Consider the following 19,382-nt stretch of genomic DNA (forward strand, 5'->3'; position numbering starts at 1 on the left):
AATGCTAATTAAAGTGTGCTGGAAGAAAATGTGATATGCTTTCATGTGTCTCTCTTCTATGAAAAGATTGGGTTCCCTACTTTTAAGGGAAAATAACTTTTCACTAAGCAATCAATCCATATCTTATCTATGTCCTCCTCAAAGAAAACCTGCACACGTTCAAAAGGCAAGCCCAGGAACTTAAATTCATAACTCTCCTAGGCACTAAAAAACATGGACTCAGTGGAGACACTGATTTTTATGGCTCATTCTAATAAATTTTAAGGAGGGAAACTGAATTTTAGAATTAACAGGCTTTGTATGTATGGATATTGTTTTTCCTTAGATTTCATACCTTTAATGTTGAAGTCCCTATATGTATAACATGTTCGCAATTTGTTTTACTATTAGAACTCAGTGGTTTTTAGAAGGAACACCAAATAGATGTTTAGCCTGGAAATGCAAAACAAGTTGACTACTATTAAAGACAGTATGTGGATCACAGTATTAGATATAAGATGCCCAAGGTAAATCATGAAGGAAATAAGAGATGAATTTGCTCCTTATTTTTAGCCAAGCATAACTTGAGAGTTGTGAATGAGTTATTTTTACATACAATGAGCAGTTGAAATGAGTAACTAATTTTCTTCCCTGGTGCTGGCTAACACTTTTAGTTTTAAGTCTTAGTATTTCCATTATATAACATTATTTTCAGTTGTTTGTAGCTGTGTTAAATGCTAGCTCTAAATTACTACTTAAATGAGAACAGTTTTCATAAAAATTTCTTCAGTGCTTAATTGGCTATTTTAAGTTGTAAGAATATAGTCAACTTTTACATAACTTCCTATGGTCCTCCACTTCCAAGTGATTGTATGTAAAATATGTTTCCTATTTTTAGTCAACAAGTACGTGTAAAAGCTATCCCTTCTTATTCCAAAATGGTCTAATATTTTAATACTAAATACAAATACGACATTTATCTGTGTAACTAAGGCTTGAGTTGGGAGGGTCCCAGAGCTCAAAGAATGTCTACACTGCAGTTAAACAGCTCTGAGACTGACTTAGTTTACATGGGCCAACCACAGGTTTTTAATTGCAGTGTAAATATACATGTGTTCATCTAGGCATGCTCCCTAAGCCTTTATGATGATAATTAGTGTGTGATACTGCTGAGCTCCTTTCCCCGATGAATGTGGGAGAATAAGCCATCAAATTCTGCATAAATTGACATCTTTTTTTTAAATTAAAATTCTAGCACTTAAGGTTGGAAAGTTAGTCTCATAAATATGAAGCAAAACTCAATTGATGTCTTACTGTTTTCCTGCATCTGCACACTGAGCCAGCCCTAGTGCTTCTACTTATGGTCAGAGTTTTATCAGGTATCAGTGGAATGAAATTAACAAGATTCCAATTAATTTCTCTGCTGCTATTTAAAGCCCTGTGGGTAGCTATCATGAACCTATCAAGAACTGTGTGAACTTCATACTGCAGCTTGGAAAAACTGAGACAGATCAGAGACTGGAGTTATTCGAGGGAAGCTCAAAAACCCAGAAAGTATGTGTGTGGTGTGGGAGAGCGCAGGGTGAGTGTAAAATAGCTTAGAGAGGTTTAGTGTGGTAGAGACTTGTCTGCAGGGAGCAGCCATTCGACTCTGGAGGTGTTGGAGACTGCTAGAGGGGAGTCAAACTTCACATTTATCAGTTTGCAAGCTAGAAGATTCTCTTCTCCCCTCCCCCCCCAAATGTGGAGGCTGCCCCCACCCCCCAAGTCAGCATCTTGGGACAACACTAAGGTAGAAATTCTAGCAGTCTTGATTTTTTCCAACAATTGGGGGTGATCTTTTCATTGCCCTGGACCTTGCTAGTGTGATTCCCAATAATTTCCTCTTGAATCTACCTTTAGGTGGTTGGTTTAGTCCAAGAGTCTTGACCTGTTGAACAAATTTTTTAATGCACCCTAGTGAGGTTTATTTCTTTTTTTAACGGTTCCGGAGCCTGTGCAACCTACTTTTCTTACTACATTGTTAGTGTCTCTGTTTCACCTAGCTTTGAAGAGTATATGGATTATTGTGCTGTGTACTGATCTTTGACTGGTGCAATATCTGGATGTCATGGTTATATTAAAGATGGAATGGAAGCTCTACATCTGGAATTCCTTGCTTCCTCTATTATTTTTTGTGTTAATTCGAAATATTCATATTGCAGTTTGCAGCTTTGTTGTATGTGTTTTAGACCTCACTATAAAAATTTCCATTCTTTTCTTGAAATCTTCAGCTCTTGGTTTTCTGTGATTAACTATTTATGAAAGAGAATCAATTTCTTGTGTAGCTCAGCTTACTATGTCTAGTGGTTCTCTGTATTTCTCTGTTAGAGTCTGTAGGCCATGTGGTACATTATCAGCCAAGAGACTGAGTTATTGGAAGTTTTCCTGTACTTCGGCTAAAACTAAAAACACAGTTGTGGAGACATCAATAAAAGAATTGAAAGACAAATTAAAACATCTGTTTTTTTAGAAGTTTGATGATAAATACCATATAGAGATCTATTACAAAGAAAATAGACTTAAACATGAGCAGAGGTAAAGCAGAAGTCAGTTTGTTTTTTTAATTTTATTGTACCCCTACAATCTCTCCAAGAGGGAGACTTATGCTCCATCAGTCTCAAGAATGTGTACCTTAATATACCCACTTGCCTAGCTTTGTTGTACTCAAACAGGAGTATGTGCATCTCTGGGGGTACACAGAGGTCTTCCAGGTGGTATATCAACTCATCTATATATTTGCCTGGTTTTACAACAGGCAACATAGAAAATCAATACAAACTAAAATTTTATACAGACGACTTGTTTATACTGCTCTATATACTATGCCCTGAAATGTAAGTACAATATTTGTTCCAATTGATTTATTTTATAATTATCTGGTAAAAATGAGAAAGTAAGCAGTTTTTCCCTAGTAGTGTGCTGTGACACTTTTTTTTAAAATTTTTGTCTGATTTGTAAGCAAGTAGTTTTGTGAGGTGAAACTTGTAGTACACAAGCCAAATCAGATTCCTGAAAAGGGCAGTAATCTGGGAAGCCTGAGAACCACTGGCCTAGTTCATTGGCAGTTCCTCCATTTTGTTCTTGAGGATTCCCATTTTCAGTTCATCAGCCTGCCCTTTGGTGAAGAACCTAGGCTGAACAGAGACCAATGTCCCAGTGTCTTGGCAGCATATCTTTGCATTTTATCTTCAGAGAGAGTATGCGTACAGTTCAGGAGCAGATTGATTCAGCAATCAATTCCTCTCCTTGAGAAGTGGAATCTGAACCCCCATGTACTTCAGTTAATCTTTAAATTTGGCACCCCTGGATACGTTTGTTTGCTACAACCAGTTTCCTTGATTCTGCTCTGAGTCCATGGGCACACGAGTCATTTATATGGAGCATAAAATTGGTGCTATTACCCTCCTATTTTTCCTCCCAAGCGTGCTTTGGAAAGTCTGGAAGTACAAGGCAGGGGTGAGCTTGCTTGCTCTTTGATGGCATCATCTCCATTGGTTTTCAGACCTCATGAATCCAGGAATGATATGATGGTCTTTTCCTGAGATTCCCAAGTCTGTCTCGGGGATTGATATTTCACTTCCGACCCAGCCTTCTCAAGCTAACAGCATTCCACTGAATGCATTCGATGAAGTGAGCTTTAGCTCACGAAAGCTTATACTCAAATAAATATGTTAGTCTCTAAGGTGCCCCAAGTCCTCCTTTTCTTTTAGCGGATACAGACTAACACAGCAGCTACTCTGAAGCATGAAGACTGTACACACAATCACTTTCTAGATGAGACGCTCTGAGGTGGCAAGGTGAAAATTACTTACTGGTAATTCCCTTTGTTCTCTCTTCGGTCATCCTACACCCCACCTTCATCCTCTTTGAGGAAAGGTGCCACTGTCTCTATATCTCTATTTACTATACAACTTTGGAAGTATCTAACTGAAGAGGGATGGGCTTGACTGGTAGTTGCTTCTAGCTAAGTTTCAAACAGGATACATAAATATGACAGTTACACAATGTTATCCACTAACGGACAACTTTAACAATATTCGCAAGTATGACATCTGCTTAATAATGGGGGAGCTTTAATGCCAAAGTTCAAGATGATGACAATCGAGTTGAGAAAGCAGTGGGGAAGCACAGCCTTGGTTCCCAAAATCAGAATAGTGAAAGACTGAGAGAACTGTGCCTGACATTAGGACCCATAGTTGTGGAACACTGTTAAAAAGTAACTGGGATTCTCCAGACTGGGTCACTGGGAGCCAGATTGACTCTGTGTGTGTGTGTGTGTGTGTGTGTGTGTGTGTGTGGAGGAAGGAAATTTAGACAAATTCTCCAGAACATCAGAGCACACAGATGAACTGATATCAGAAATGACCATAATTTATCTGTGGCAAGGCTGAAGATCAAACTTGAAAAACAACCCCCACAAAAGTACAAAGAAAATAGACAGCAAAAAGTTAAACAGACTACACATTACAACAGCAATTTAAAATTGAAGTGAACAGATTTCAGGTGTTACAGCTATACTATATACTTATATAGGTTCTTGTACTGCTTTGATCACTGCTCAGTTCAGTTTCAGCCAGCTGTTCTTAATCCATGAGCTGATCTCATTCAAGCAGAAGCTCATTTTGAGGATAGTGGTGTGATTGTATTTGGTGAAAAGTAGATATCTGCATATTGCTGGCATTTGAGTCCATCTAATCTGACCAGTTTGCCTAGTAGTTGCATGTAGATATTGAAATGAGCTGGGGAGAAATCCTTGTGGAACTCCACAATTGAAGGATCTAGTGGAAGAGGTGTAATTTCCCATTACTATTCATTGAGTGCATCTCTCCAACAACAACTCTCAATTTTAGAGCATTACCCTGGATTCCTGGACTTCAATCCAGCACTGGAAGTTATATCACAGTCCTTTCTGCATGACAGTGTCATGAAGTCCTCAATAACTGTAGCTGGTTTCCAGACAAACGAACTTGAAGCCTGCATAAATAAAGATGTGTGAAAGAAAGGAAACAAGCAAAAGCAATCAACTCCCCAAATACCTCCAGAAAAAGCATTGTTGGGGGGGGGGAAATGGAGGGAGTGTAAAACAAAAGAGAAAGTAGTAAAAAGCGGCACACACACAGAGATGAGAAAATACATGGATGTCATAAGCAGAGAAGCTGATGAGGCTGCTGAGAGAGGTGATAGTAAAGCATGAAAAAGGTGATCGTAAAGCACTTTATCAACACAACAAGGTTCTAGCTGGTAAGTTTACACCAACTAGATGGCCTATTAAGGATAAACAAGGAAAAAATCTGAATGATGGAAAAAGAAAAAACAAAGCAGTTGGCAGAGCAACAGACCAACATCACAACAAACTATTGATTTTGACAAAGAAATTGAACACCTAGAACTAGACATTGTAACATTTCACTTCAAAAAATGAAAAGTTAAAACTTGAAGATCAAGTCACTGGGGAAATGTTAGAAAATAGTGGTGATGAGGCTATTGATAAAAATCAGGAAACTTTTCAAAAAAGTATGGGACTAGGAAAATTCTCTAGGACAATGGAAAAAATGGCATAGTCAAAATACCCAAAAAAGTGACCTAAGCAATTGCAGTAACTAGTGAAGTGTTACATTCCTTTCAGTGATACTGCAGAGGACTGCCTGTCATCTTAAGCAGAATAAAGGAAGCTATTGAGGCAAAGCTAAAGGAAAAACAAACTGGATTTCACCCCATAAGATTCAAATGTTGTCCAGATTTTCACCCTAAAAATAGTCATCAGAGAGCATCAAATGGCAAAAACCACTCATCAGGAACGTCAAGATGTTTGAGTGGATTGTGATGGAAACTGTCAAGCGCCTTTCTTAAAATCTATAAAGTGATAATGGTATGCCAACAAAAAAATTAATATAATCAAGGCTTTATATCAAGTTAAGGTAAACACGGACTTGAGCAAATGGTTTAATATAAACAGTGGTTTCAAACAAGGCTAGATTCTCCTTATTCTTCAGGTTGGCATTCCCCTTTGGCATCATTATGAGAAGAAATGTGGATAGATGCAACACATGCATCCTGTGGTTTAACAACACATTAGAATATTCAGATTTTAAGGACGATGTAGCTCTTCTAAGAGACAACTTAACCAACATGTAAGCAAAGACCAAAAAATTGTCCAGAATCGCAAGACTGTTGTTAATCAGTTATGAAAAAAATGATTCTTCACATCCCCAAGAACTCTCAATTTAAGAAGGAAATAATGTCACAAATTGTCAAGGGAGCAGCAATATTCCCCAAATTAAACAAGTCTTGGTTATCACAAATCTATAACTTAAACTACCTTATGATGATATTTCCACCTTAACAAAGAATCATTGAAATGTAGGGCTGCAAGGGACCTTGAAAAGTCAAGTCCAGCCCCTGGGACAGGTGTTTGTCTAAATTCTTAAGAACTTCCAATGATGTGGATTCCGCAATCTCCCTTGGAAGCCTATTCCAGACCTTAGCTACCTTATAAGCAAATAGTTTTTTTTTTTTTCCTAATATCTAACCTAAATCTCACTTGCTACAGATTGAGTCCCCCTGCTCGTTGTTTTACTTTCAGTGGACATGGAGAACAGTTGATCACAGTTCTCTGCATAACAGGCCTTAACGTATTTGAAGACTGTTTTGTTTTCTAAAGACTAAATATGGCCAGATTTTTTTAACCTTTCCTTGTAGGTCAGGTTTTCTAAACCTATCATCTTTTTTTGTTGCTCTGAACTTTCTCCAATTTGTCCACATTTTTCCTAAAGTGTAGCATCCAGAATTGGAGACAGCACTCCAGCTGAGGCCTCCCCAGTACTGAGTAGAACAGGATAATTACTTCCTGTGTCTTATGGACAATGCTCCTGTTAATAAATCCCAGAATATTATTAGTCTTTTTAGTAACTGCATCACACTCACTGTTCACTTGTATTCAATTTGTGTTCTGTTATAACCCAGATCCTTGTTAGCAGTACTATCACCTAGCCATCAGCAGCTGCTTCCAGACCATAGAAGCAGGGATATAGTGGCATAGAGGCATGCCCACTGGGTGGTGGATGGTGGAAGCCTGCCTTGGGAAACCCAGAAGTGTTGCACTGAATATAATGGAATAAAGGGGCCATTAACCAACAGTATCTAGAAGAAGGAAAACTGATTTCAAACCAGGGCCAACACACCTCACTTAGCTCTCTTTAGGCAAGTCTGTCTATGAGAAGGAAACCTCTTCAGTTCCAAGCAGGCCAAGCTCCTCAGCCTTGGAAAGCAAGCAGAATGGGGTAGAACCACTGATACCTGGTCCTAGCCAGCTAGGGCTATGACATGGCGTTACCATGAGTGAGATGGGGTGAATTGGTCTAACAAGTCATTACATCTGAAACTCACTTGTTATAGAAATAGAACAGTAAATCAAGCTGACTATATAGATTATGACCCAGGATCAGACCTAACAAATGGAAATGGTCATGAGTTTCGGTTAACTGCTATTGAAAGCTGTTAGAATGTTAGAACTCCATTCACTACAAGCTAGGCTGAGCTAGTAGAGGAGGAGTTAATCAAGTTACAGGTTTCCCTTGCTGCCATATAGGAGACATGTTGGCTGGGTACAGGAGTGCTGACAATTGGAAAGTTCACTTCTCTTTAGTCAGGACATCAGGAAAAGGTTAGTTATTAAATAGAATGAATTTATAACAAATGCTGAGTTTCGTCAACATGCAACAACCCCATCTCCAAAGTTATCAGTAAAAGATGATGGAATCATCTGGGATGTGTTAAGAATGTAGCATAGAGCAGCTGGAGAAATGTACACAAAAGGAGCTAACCGAAAGAATTCACCCCTCTGAACAATAGCTAGAGAGGGATAATTTATGGGTCTTAACATAAAGGACACGCAAGGAATAGTTCAGGATAGACAGAGATCATGGAGTCTTGTTTGTATCCTAAGCAATGTCTGACAGTGTAGGAAATAAAATGTTCTGGAGATAGTAAAACAAGTATTTTTGCTGTGATCTCTTTTGTAGAGCTGCTATTTTACTAGTTTTTGAATAGGAACTGCGGTCTGACTTTAAGGGTATGTCTACTCTGCAGTTAAATACGCACACCTGTCCTGTGCCAACTGACTCAGGCTCACGGGGCTCGGGGTCCAGGCTGTTTAATTTCAGTGTAGACGTTTGAGCCCTGGCTCCAGTTCAAGCCCAGACTTATACACTAGTGCTGGATCATCTTTTCAAGAACTTCTCACATTTATCATTTGTAAAAGTAAAGGGAGGAGGGGCTGCTAATCTCTCTTCTGACAAAATTCAGCATATATAGAGAAAATGCATGTTTTAATATTAAAAACAGACCTTACAGTATCCCACAATAAATTTCATTTTATTGAATCTTCTTTATGGCCAGGTACAGGGATAGTCCAAAGGGCCTAAGTCATGTAGGTGCTTTTGAACAATTTACCTGTATTGTTTAAAATTTTATATGTTGTTGCATTTTACTTTTAAAGGAAAATACTAATATGAAAAAGAAACAAGATAAAAAAGAAGAGTAGATGGACTCTGAAGGCTGAGTTAAGTTTTGGTTTATGCCTTTATGATGTACAAAGACAATTGCTGTTTTTAAACATTTTTCTTTTAATTTTAGAAATACCAAATCATCTCTTTTTGTTCTAGGAGAAAATTGGCAAGCTAGTGCCTAGAACATGATGATTAATTACAGCCTGAGCTTAGGAACCTTAGCTTGAATTCTCTAAGGCCTAATTGAGGACATTTTGAAGCTTAGATTGAGAGCTGCTCCTCGGGTTTTTACCTCCAGCTCCTTTCTCATGTTCCAGGTCTTTGAAAAATTGCTAAATTACTAAAGGAGAAAGAAGCAAGTTGGGACCTGATAACTTCTAATTTTAAAAAATGTTTATACAATGTACATTTTCATTTATTTCTTTATTTAAATTATTGTAGCATGTAGGAGTCGTAGTTCTAGAGCCCGTTGTGTAAGGCGTTGTACAAAGACAGTCCCACTCCCAAGGAGCTTAGTTTTAAGTATAACATCAGAAACAACAGATGGGGATATACATGGAAATAATGAGACACCACATTTTGGTCAGCATGATGGGCACTGGTCTCTGCATACCAGCAGGTCAGCTGTTGTCAAGTGTTTTGTTGGTGTCATGGCAAAGGAGAGTTTTGAAGAGGGTTTCAAAGGTGGATAATGTAACTTCACGCATTTTTATGGGAATGCCTTGCATGTATGGGGGAAGTATGGGAGAATTCAAACAAGCAACTTTGTGCTAACTTAACAAATAGGCAATGAAGGCTGATGAGCAACAACACCTCGACAGCAAATGAGGTGATAGATGGCTAGGGGAAGATAGACTGTGAGGACCTGGAAAGTGAATACAAGCGTCTTACACTGGATGCACTAGAGAAGAAAGGGGAAGCCAGTGGAGGGATTTAAAGCAACAGGCCAGGAAACTTATCTTGACAGCAACATTCTGAATGGATATTAATGGGACCAGATTGTGTTTGTCAGAGCCTAGAGAGAAGGATATTGCAATATCAAGATGCAAGATGACAATAAGCTTGGATGAGAGTAAAGGGGCAGTGATAGGTAAAGCCAATGTATTGCTTTGTAGTTCAGCTTTAAAAGTTAACACTTCCCTCAGTTTGAAAGTCCTTCATTAAAATCTGACCATATGACTAATTTAAAACGTAAGTAAAATGGAGAAAACAATTGACTTGCAGATTTCAAGTTTGTTTTCATGAATTGCTTTCGTTTGTTACAGCAACCTGTTCACAATACGTTTCTGTATGTCTCCTAGTATCAGTGAAGGTGGAGACAGCAACCTATAATAGTAAATTTGTGCAAAGAGAAACTCTATTTTTGATACCAGGGAGTGGTAAGTGGAATTGCTATGACTATTTTACTTGTGGATTTAACTCTGAATGATAGCTGTTCCCTTTCCCAACAATAGCAAAAGACACCATAGAATGTTTAATCTGGCTGAATACAATGTCTACAGAGTGCTTTTACAGTTTTTATTCTTGGAACATTAATTATCATTGTCATGCTTGTGTCTCAGCCCTTTACTGGGATAAGGAATAATTAGGATTCTAGTCCCCTCATTCTCCACCCTTCCCTGTATACACCACCTACACTAGAGATTAAAATAGCAATGTGATGCATGTTTTATGCTCTAAAGGTGTGCAGAAATACTCTAAAATGTACATATCTTATTTCCAGTCTGAATTTATCTATCTTCAATTTCTGAACATTGGATCATGTTATACCTTTTGTCTCTTAGCTAGATTGAAGAACCCTTTATCCAATATTTATTTCTTGTGTAGGTACTTAGAGGGCAATCTGGTCTTCCCATAACCTTCTCTCTGTTAAGCTAAATAGATTCAACTCCTTGAATCTATCACTATAATGCGTGTTTTATAATCCTTAAATCATTCTCGTGGCTCTTCTCTGAACCCTCTCCAATTTATCAATATCCTTTTTGAATTGTGGATACCAAAACTGGACACAATATTCCAGGAGCAGTGGCACTTGTATTAGATACGGAGGTAGTGTAACCTCTCTACTTATACTCGAGATTCCCCTCTTTATGCATCCAAGGATCATATTAGCCCTTTTGCCACAGTATTGCACAGGGAATTCATGTTCTGCTAATTATCCACCCCATTCCCATTTTTTCAGAGTCAGTTTCCCAGGATAAAGTCCCCCATCCTAGATGTATACATTTACATTGCTCTGAATCAGTCACCTGTACTTTTCATTATTTACCACTCCACATGTTTTGTCATCTGCAAACTTTCAGTGATTTTATTTTTATTCTAGGTCATTGATAAGTTAAAGCATAGGCTAAAAACTGATCCCTGTGGGATCCTACTTGAAACATCCACTCGATTTTCCCATTTACAGTTACCTTTTGAGATCTCTGATAGGAAGTTTTTAATCCATTTAATGCATGCCATGTTAGTTTTGTATTCTAGTTTTTAATCAAAAGTTATATTGCTAAAGTTGAAAAATGGAAAACAGTTGAATATACAGTGATAGGAAAAAAGTGATGGTTATGCCATTCTTCCTTGTTAAATGTGGTTTTTAAGTTGTCACAGGTCTCTTAGAATGAGTGACATATTAATGATAGGAAGAAAGTGCTGTTGTGTCCTTGTCCAATACCACAGTTCCTAGGGGCTAGGGTAATACAAATAATACTAAAAAATACATGTTTAGGCACAGTCAGGCAGCCAAGTTTTGGGTAGGTGACTGCTGACTGATGATGGTCTGTCCCATGCACAAATAAACAATTCTCTTCTAGTACTATGAAGCATTCTCACTATGTTCAATTCCAGGAAAGATGGGAATAACTACAAACAGTATATTTATGTGGAGAGGAGTATATTTGAAAGTGGAAGACAAAAGGAGAAAACCAAATAGGTTCAAATATTGTTAATTTGAATAACTAGGTTAAATGAGCCTATAGGTAGGAGTTTATCATTTGAATAGTCCTTTGGATGACATTTGTGTGTGTCTGAGTCTTTTTTAAAGTAAGAGAAGAAATTATGTTGTAAGTCACTAAAAGATATCCAGAAGGTACTATTGATGTGCTTTTATACTATTTCGTTTTTGAGCTTGAATAAGGAGTGTGTGCTGACATTTAAAAAAAAAAAAAATCAAAAAATCTGTCTCCCAAGTCAGCTCTGTGAGAGGAGGCACCTTAGATAATTGCTCATGCTGGAAGGAATCCTGGGAATGAAAAGCAACTTGCCATCAAAATGAGCTTCATTGGTAAAAATTGATTTTTGACACTGTATTTATTGCAAGCAATCTAGATTATTTACAAATTACTTAAATTAAATGCTGCTTAATTCTATAAATCCCTCTGGTTTTTTTTTGAAGTGATCTCTGGTACTGGCTGTTTGCCACTTAGCTCTACAGAATTAATAATACTGCATTTCTGAAAGTGAATTCTTAAGAGATTTAAAGCAGGAGTTGACAAGTTTTGGTTTGTGTGTGCGTATACAATTATACAAGATCATATCTGCACATTCCCACTTTCAAGTAGATGGAGAACACTGAAAAGGCAAATGAAGATGAATCGAGAGGAGTCTGTTCTCTACAGACTTCAGTGGATGCTTAATATAGATTTGCAAATATATCATTTATGTATAAAGTCTTACCTGTATTAAGTTTAACCATATCAAAATGTATGGATTGATTATAGAATAAGTTCAAATTTCCAATCTGCAAACCTTCATCCTTTGTTTTTCTCGTCCCAAAAAACTGTCTCCCAGATGCCCAACCCACCAATAATCCCCAGAAGAATAATCTAATCACATGCCCCAAACTGTGATATTTGCTCAAGGAAACAGAATTGCAGAAGACTAGTATAAAGCCAATATTGGGGCTTTGTTGAATTTCTTCCTGTCAGCTGTGAACAGTAACAAATATACTAAATATGACTCAGTGATCTGTAAAAAGTAAAATTAATGTACTAAACAGATAGATGGTGTTGGACATGATAGAAATTCACACCAAAAATAACAAAATGATATCAAGTTTTGGATAATGTAAGCTCATATATCTGAGGAGAAATAATTTTTAAAAATTAAGTAATAGGGGAAAAAACTGCTAAATAGTAATGCTAAGCCCTTAGGGTATGTGACAAATTAGACATGAGTAGTGTGGCAGCAAAACTGGCCAGTGCAATTTTGGGCTGTGGAGCCATGACTGCGAGATCTGTTGCACAACTGAATGATTTCCCAAAGGGAAATGGTAAAGCTTCGTTCCTTGAGAGACTTAAAACTAAACCCAACAGAGCAGAAACAACCCTGCATTAGTAGGGCAAATATTAGAAAATCTAATAGCCCCTGTATTGGTATTTCCCAGCTATGTCTTTGGCAGACTACTATTGGTGGGATGGAAAAAAAGCCACACCTTAAGGGAAACTATATTCTGATCATTCCTTTTGTTGTAGTCCTCCATTCTCCTGTCCTACATGTAACTCTTTTACCTTCTGAGAAGAGATACTGTCTTTATCCTTGTCTGTCTTTTCTCTAAGTTCTCTCTCACTCTGAAATTTCTTGACAGAAGTGGGGGATAGAATGGGGCCTTAAAGGTAGGTCTTGATTGACAGATGCCTTACCTCCTTGCTTCCTGGTAGGTAGAGCCATAGTGCTCCTTTCCTGTCCCTGTTGTGGGGTGGGATAAGAGAGGGCTATCACAAAAATAACCAGTGAGTGTATTTTCCTTTTTCTCATAGATTGCTTATCTTAGATAATGGTGTGTCCAGTTTATTTAATTGTTTTGTCCTCTCAGATTTCTTTTTATTAAAATAAATATGCCTTCACTTGTTATGCTAAAAGCTGCAAAAGGTTGAAATGAAAGCTGTTATAAGTGCTACCTTCTCTTAACAAGAATATTAAGTTTTGGTAAGATTGATCTGAATACAGACAAATACTGGATAAATCCTACCCTTCCTCTTTAAGTACACCTAAAATATTAAAAGCAAATAGAAATGAAATGTAATGCACTTCGGAAACCCACAGGATCTTATTTGAGATTTTTGAATGAGAGCCTGTGGGGATAGATGTCCCAATCCCATTGAAATTCTTTGGGTCTTGGGCACCTGACTCCTCATAGCTTGCTTTAAAAGTCCCTGCATTATAGCTTGAGGAGAGAATATAATGGCCTGGCGCTTTTTCTTGGGTAGATTTTTATATGAAGAACAAATGTTTGGTTTATTCTTGTATTACAACTAAACATCTATATAAATAATAAAAAGGTGGATGTTAATTGGAAGATGTTACAGCAGTAAAGTGAATTTTGAGTCCTGGTTCTTCCTGGCAGCTGTGTCTGGAAAGGTTTTCCTGGTGAAACAGATTTTGCATGGGTTAATGGCAATGGAATGGTAAAAGACTAAATAGATAGTCTAAAATGAGCAGAATTAGAACCAGTATTGCTGATATTGCTAATTTTTGTTTATAAATCCAAACAAATAAGCTTTTTGCTGTACACATCACTGTGGTATCTGGGTGAGCTTTGTGGCTTAAAACTGGGTCTAATATTTCCAAATAATAGTAGTTAATACTAATACATCATGCTTCCCTGCACTGTGCAGTCTTAAAGCCAAAATAGAGAGAAAATACTAACATTTGGCAAAGTGCCCAGTTTTTTTAGTCCCTGTTCAGTGAAAAGTTTAGGAAAGAAGTGACTGTCTATAAATTTGGTGAAATTTTAACTTAAATATGTTTTCTAGAGATAACTAATTGCAGAACTTATGCCTAGAATGCCCTGCTTCCTTTGTCAGTGAACTTCACCCTTAGGGTATTAAGTACTTGTGCTCAAGATGAGGATAGGTAGTATATCAGAGCTGCAGAAACCAATCTTTTAAATTACTTGCATCATGTAGGACTTTGTAGATAGTAACCAGCGCCTTAGATTTCATCTGAAGGGGACTGGCAAACCAGTGCAGAAAGCAGAGCACCAGGTCAGATCTTGTTGAAGAGTATTAGACAATTTAATTAAATGGGAGGAGGGTAGAGAATTTCTCTCAAAACACACTCATACTGTAAAAGAGCCAAACTAGTAGTCCCTCAATAAGGCTGTGACTTAGTCATGGGTATTTTTAGTAAAAGTCACGGATAGGTCATGGGCTGTAAACAAAAATTCACGGCCCGTGACCTGTCCATGACTTTGTACTATATACCCCTGACTAAATCTTGGATGCTCTGGAGCAGGAGGTGGACCAGGGGCTCCGCAGGTGCTCTGGGGGTGACAGCAGCCTGGGGGGCGCAGTGGATGCTCGGGGTGGTGGGACAGCCTGGGAACCCCTCCTGCTGATGGGAGAGGTTGCGGGAGTGTCAGGTTCCCTACCTGGCTCCGCGCAGCTCCCCAGAAGCAGCCACACGTCCCTCACCTCCTAGGTGGAGGCACGGCCAGGGGGACTCCGCGCTGCCCTCACCCTGAGGACTCTGCTGTTCCCATTGACCGGGAGCCATGGCCAATGGGAACTGGAGGTTGAGGCAGTGTGCAGAGCCACCTGGCCACACCTCTGCCTCAGGCGGAGCCAAAGGAAATGTCGCTGCTTCCAGGGAGCCCCCACCAAGGTAATCACCACCCGGAGCCCGTGTCCCCTCCCAACCCCTTGCCCCAGCCCAGAGCCCCGTCCTGCACCGAAACTCCTGCTGCTGCTGGCAACAGGTGGGGCGGGGGGGGTGGCCCAGACTGCCCCAGCAATGGCCCAAGCAGCTGGCCCAGGAGCTGTCAGAGCTGCTCAGGCAGCCCCCGGGCCAGCCACTGCAGAAGTCATGGAGGTCACGGAATCTGGGACTTCTGTGACAGTCTTGCAGCCTTAATCCTGAATAACTGTGTACTAAACAAATATGCCAGTCTATGGTGTTGCAGTGGTTTTGTAATAGGAAGACCAAATATGATTGAGCAAAGATAACTTGCTGTGAAATTGTCACAGCCATTGTGATCTTTTATTCAAAGTTGCCAGCACTTGAAGAGTTACATATTTTCGAGTGCAGGATTGTCCTGCTAAATAAGACAAAAATGAATCCCTTCTTCCCAAGACAGTAGCAATCATGCAGCAAGATTAAGTTTAGTAATCATACCAAGGGATGATGTTTAGTGCAGTGAAGGCTTGTGACGGTCAACATAATCTCATCACCATGTGCATTGGACTGTAGAATTTGATTTGCTTTTCACTTCTAGGGATCTGTTTTTAATCTGTTGAATCTATGTATTGGGATGTTTATTCCTAATTCAAAATCTAAATTTGTCTAAAATTCCCAAATCTATCATTACTACAAATGTAAGCGTTACTATGAATTTATCTGATCCAAAATATTTCACAAAGAAGCTGTGTCAAATAAACAGATTCAGCTGTAAAACTTCTACGTTAGAAAACAAATAGCTATTTAAATAGATTAATCCTACATGTTTTATTTAACCTTTCTCTTCTTTCTAGGCTGTGTACTTGACACCCATAGCCACAGTTTTACTCATCCTCCTAGGGTTCTCAAAGGGCTCCCCATGTATGAACTCTAAATTGAGTGTTTTTTTTTTCTAACTTGGCTCAAGAAATAGTCATTGAATATTAAAATATATTCAAAGTTTAGAATATTTACACATGTGCATGCAATATTTTGGGGTGGGAGGACACTTAACTGATCTCTGGATATTGGTTCCACTCCTACAGTAGAGTTCTTGTGAAATGAAAACTGACCCACGCAGACAAGAAAAGATGTTTTAAATAAACCCTATGCTGAATAGGTGACGGCCTTCCCCGCCATTCTGAAATTCTATAGGTGTATAGATCGGGGGGGGGGGGGTGCAGTTTGTTTAACTCAAGTCAACCCTGTTTTTCCTTATGTTTTTTTTTCCCTTTGTTATTTTGTTCTGAGTTTTTCCTTTTGAAAGCTGTTCCATATTTAGTTACTGAAATCTTAACTTCTGTCTGCTAGATAGGAAGCTGATATGTCATTTGAATTAGGTCGCATGCCATATAATGTATAATGCTGGAAATATAGTCTTAATGTTGCCTTTAATTGTTCAGAAGGTAGTTTGTGGTTTTCTGGCCAAAGATTAAAACAATAATTATATTTAATTTAGGGTTAAATTAATCTTATTAATGTAGCAGGATTGTGTCTATACTATATGGGGCCATTTCCTAGAAGAAGATTGTAAGTGGCACAGTTTTGATAGATCCAGTACAGGGGGGGGGAAAAAAATCACATTTGTCTTCCATAACTGAAAAGACAAAAATCAGGTATAATGGTTACAAAAATGGGTTTTATGTTGTTGCCAACCTCGAGATCAAAGATCATGAATCTGGCCCCCAAAGATAATGAGATTTGGCCCCAAAAATCATTAAATAAACTAAAAACATGATTTGATTTTTTTAATCTCTTGACTTTCTACACACAGAGAGAGACAGACAGAGAGTGGTGTGTGTGTGGTTTCAGGTTGAAAAGTCAACTTTAAATGTATGTTTCTTGGCTGCTCAGATGGAGACTCCATTTTCCTTTTTCTCTCCTCTAAGATAGAGACACTGCCATCCATTTCCTATTACTGTCTTGACTCTCCCCTCTTGAATTTAGATCCTTTGGTAAATAGTATGAGAATTACTGACCTAATTAATGTATCAGGAGTACACACTTGTGTATAGAACTTACCACTTTTCAGGATTGATGAGTTCCAAATATACATGTTAAAGAACTGTAAACTTATATCAGTTATTCATATAAGCAATAATGTCATAGTAAAAACAATATGGGCTTGGTTTAGCTTTTTGCAATAAGCTGAACTTCCCTGATTCTCTTCCCTCTCATTGACCACTTCTCTACCCAAGATGAGGCTGCATTCTCGCTGCTCCAGACCTCTCTCCACTCCATACTCCTCCCTTTACTCCCTCACCCCCACATCCTCCTGCACCCTATTTTCCTAATTCTGCCTCTTGTATCCCCTCACTCTGCCCATTCATCGTCTTTTTGCTGCTCTTCACAGTCCCTGGATCCTGTCTAGTTTCCTGAACTATAGAGTAACAGCCACTTTGCTTGTGTGCGTGGCTTCAGTTTAACTGAAAAGCCTTAGAAAGTGGCAAACAGCTTTATCGAGGGTAGCCTCAGTTCCACTTGCAGAAAAACTGTTGGGAAATGGCAGCCATTTTTCTGGCTTCAGCCCTGTTGACAGTAATAGGAGTTGGTTGCCATTTTATGTAAGGGAAAATTTGAAAGTGAGCAGCCTTTCATCATGTTTTCATGAGAAGTTTAAAAAAAATCCATACCCCAGAATTACTACTGTTGTAATAATATGGGAGAATTGGCTTTTTTTTTATTAATATATTGTTTTCAGATTCTTAAAGTACTTTATAGTAGATTTGGGCATCGTAATTAAGAGATCATTGGGGTTTGTATTAAACACACACATTTAATGACTTACTCAGACAAGATTAGGCTGAAACTTGTCTTCCTGAATTCAAATTAATTTACTACTAAACCTTTTTACATCTAATGTAGATACAGGTGCCATTGTCCTTGGTTTCTTTCATAGCTGTAATTTAAATCCTGTGGGTTTGCATTAAATTTTAGACCTGTTGTACTTCATGATTCATTTGGATACAGTATTTTATCTAGAAATACCATTATTCTTATTTTTGTTTTTACACCCAGTTTTTAGTACAAGAGACAACTACATGAAAACAACATCTTTGTATGAGCTCCTGTATCTCATCAGCTGAAATAAATTATCTGTAACAGTACCTTCTATAGAACTAATTTTGATATCAGACTATTACTGCTTTAGGTGGAGAGTGAACAGCACAGCTTGTTTAAAGAAAATAATTCCAAATAATTAAGAGTTGGTATGTGAACTTTTTTATGAATACATTTACTGTTAGAATTGCTTTTCAAATGTTTTATTTCTTCTTCATCACATGTGGCAGTCCCTGAGTTCCAGAGTTCTTGATCAGCACAAATCCTTAAAACAACCAGTCCTAGTGTTGCCAACTCTTGTGATTTTTATCATGAAACTCACAATATTTTGATTTGCTTAAAGCCCCAGCTCCTGAGAAAAGTGATATGAGAATATCAACCGTTGTTTTAAAAAAAAAAAATTCTAGTTCCCATTAAAAAGTTTTTATCCCTCATTGTTGCAGAGAAAAACTTGAAAATATAAGTGTACCCTAAAGTCTTAGAAACTAAAAGGTAAATAAAAACTCTAAATGTACTGGTTTAAAAATAAGATCTTAAAAAAATAATCTGATTTTTTTGGTGCTTGACTCCTGATTTCTTGGCACATACGATCTTAAGTTTTGTAATCACCAGCACTATTATGCTTTCCCATCAGCCAATGGAGACCTCTTAAAAACCCCTTTATCCTCACCTCAATCTGCATCCCTAAATTCAAAATGGAATTTTTGCCTTGACTATACTGGGATTTTATTTTGTTTTATTGCATCTATGTAGCTACGTTGATTTAGCGGCACGGATGCAAACCATTAGTGTGCCCAGAGAGAAGTGGGAAAGGGAGGAAAGAACAGACCTGAGTATATTTGTTCTCATGGGCATTCTGATGAAGGTTATGTAAGAATGTAGCTGGATAAAGAAGGTACTTGAATTAGGCTGGTATAACACCATTTTTATGCAGCCATCCTGTGTTTAGCAATCTAAGCTTGCTTTTTTTTTTTTTTAAATAAATCAGTAACTGTTACGGTTGTCATGAGAACTTGTGAGCAGTGCGTAAACTGATGACATAACATTTGTCTGAGTTTGCAACAAACTGAAAAATATTCTGAGAGGTGAATTTCCTTACCTCAGTGAGGTGTTAACTCAGATGCCTGATGATTTAAATGTCAGTGTTAA

The 19,382-nt window shown here is 38.1% G+C and overlaps 1 protein-coding gene across 18 annotated transcripts in view; it reads left to right on the top strand.

Moving 5' to 3' along the window:
• Positions 1 to 19,382, top strand: part of QKI (QKI, KH domain containing RNA binding) — a 338,812-nt gene that overhangs the window by 253,254 nt on the left and 66,176 nt on the right. The gene's annotated exons all lie outside the window — the stretch shown is intronic.

The sequence above is a fragment of the Dermochelys coriacea genome, chromosome 3 (assembly GCF_009764565.3).
Source record: "Dermochelys coriacea isolate rDerCor1 chromosome 3, rDerCor1.pri.v4, whole genome shotgun sequence".
NCBI lineage: Eukaryota > Metazoa > Chordata > Testudines > Dermochelyidae > Dermochelys > Dermochelys coriacea.